This window comes from Bubalus bubalis, chromosome 1 (assembly GCF_019923935.1).
Source record: "Bubalus bubalis isolate 160015118507 breed Murrah chromosome 1, NDDB_SH_1, whole genome shotgun sequence".
Lineage (NCBI taxonomy): Eukaryota > Metazoa > Chordata > Mammalia > Artiodactyla > Bovidae > Bubalus > Bubalus bubalis.
In genome coordinates this window covers 193,760,331-193,762,739 of record NC_059157.1, presented here as the reverse complement: position 1 = coordinate 193,762,739, position 2,409 = coordinate 193,760,331, and positions in this window count along the sequence as shown.

Here is a 2,409-nt window from a genome sequence, read left to right as displayed (position 1 = left end):
GGATGCCAATGCCTATAAAAGCTGGATAAGTAAGTGAATTAAAAAGTCATAAGTGAAAGAAAGGGTTGGGAAGACCCCTTGAGAAAGGCATGGCAACCCACTCCAGTATTCTTGCCTGGAGAATCCTATGGACAGAGGAGCCTGAAGGGCTACAGTCCATGGACTGAGCGACTTTCACTTTTTCAGATGCTGTTCTCAGTACTTTACAAGAACAACTCCATTAATCCCCACATCAGTCTTATGAGATAGTTTATTATACCCATTTTGCAGATGGAGAAACTGAGGTTCAGAGGGTTTAAGTAAATTGCCCTAAGGCCACACACCTATAAGTTATGGAATCTGGACTTGAACCTCAGTAGTTTGTCTTCAGAGCCTTGTGCCTTAATAATACATAGATAGAAGCAGGACCATGAGAAAGACAGATGGACAGGTGGGTGGATGGATGGATGGATGAATAGTTAACCAGATAGATGGGAGTTCTGGTGTTACATGTGAGTTCCTGGACTCTCTGAGGCTAACCCTACTCAGGATTCCCAGTTTTTCATGCAATTAAATTTCATTTTTGTATAACTTAGCTTGAGTTGTTGTGGCTGGCTTTATTTGCCCCCCCCCTTTTTTTTTTTTTGCATTGAACACACCTTTCCATTGCCCTTCTGGTTGCAGCATACACTTTGCCTTTGGAAACCAGCCCTTATTCCCTGTGATTTCTGTTGGAGCTGCCAATCGAGGTACCCCACCCTCTCCAGACCGCATGGGTGGAGCATGTGACCCAGACTTTACCATTCAGAGTACCTGGTCCCCTGGCCATAGTAGCTGGTTCAGGGATGGGCCCCTGCCTGAAGCTGGGTCCATCAGTGTCTCTTGGGAGTTTTGTTTGGCAGAAAATGGGAGAGGTTGTCTCTGCTGGACTTGCTGTGCCAGGAGGCTGGGCAGTGGGGCTGTTGGGCAAGTCAAGGTCAGGGCTGTCCCGTTTCCCACAGCTGGCTTCTCCGCTGGGATGTCCCATCTTGGTTTATTCCAGTCTACCCTGTTTTGGGTACTGTTCCTGGAACTTGGGTCCCCTTAACTCAGGACGGGGCTTGAATAACTAGAGTTTCTTGTGTATCGATCTTCCTTCCTCTTGCACTGCCTCACCAGCAACAGGGGCCTAGACCTGTGCTTGGTCCCAAGGGCCCTGTGCTTAGCAGGGCCTGCCCTTGCTCTGAAGCTCTTCTAGCACCATCTTGAAATTCTCAACAAGTTTTGAATAAGCATCCCTGCATTCTTATTTTGCACTGGACCCTGCAAATTATGTCACCTCCCTCCCTGTTTACAGCTCTCCTATTCCTGGACGGAAAGCAGTAGAGTGGGCTTCTCTGGATTTTTCTCTCCCTTTGGCCGACTCGCCTGATCCCATGGCAGAAGGGGTAGAGGAGTAGGAGGGGAAGGAAGCAAGAACCCAGAAGGAGTCCAAAACTGGGGAAGATGGCTTTGGGATAGTCGAGGGTGGACAGTCGGTGGTGGTCCCCCATCTAAAACAGGGGGATGAGCCAAGAGCTTCCTTGGCAACAAGGAAGGGCGGGAGCCTGGGGCAGCAGTGAGACAAAGCAGGGTCCATTGGCAGGACCTGTGATGAGCTGCTCACCAAACGCCATCAGCCCCCCAGCCCAAGTGAGAAATGACTCCAGCCTCGGAGGAACATCCTTGGTACTTGAGGCTCAACTACCCGGAAATGGCAGAAACAAAGAACCTGTTTAATAAACATAACTCTCAGACAATAGTTTGTTGCTACAAAATTGCAATTAAGCAGTCGTTGGCACTTCCAAATAAACACAGTACCAATATCTTTTTCTGTTGGGTTTTACTTAATGCCTTGTGACATCTGACGTCCCGTGTCGATGGTCAAGCACTGAAATGAGACCCGAGCCCTAACACAGATGTGCAAGGCAATCAGCAAAGTCTGTCGTCACGACCACATGCTGCTAAAGGGACATCCACGCACTGGGGGCACAGGCGTGGTGGAAACACTCCCCAAATAAACATTCTTCCCCCAGCACCCCCAGTGCTGAGTTGATGATGTTTGTCTTAGAGAGGAGAGCTCCATACGTTCTGGAATTGTGCTCTTTTTCCCCCTTGAGCACAGTATTCTTATCAAGACTTATCAGTGTATGACCCCACTGCAGATAGAGAATTAGAAACTGAGCCCCTGCATCAGATGTTACCCCTCTTTAAAAAAAAAAAAAGTATCCGGAGTTCCCTGGAGGTCCACTGGTTAGGACTTGATGCTTTCCCTTCAGTGGGGCTGGGTTCAATCCCTGGTCGGGGAAGTAAGATTACACGAGCCACATGGTGAGGCCAATATATATTAAATATACATATACATATATTCAAAATCCAGGGATGTGTCTTATGTGTATAATGGAAGGAATT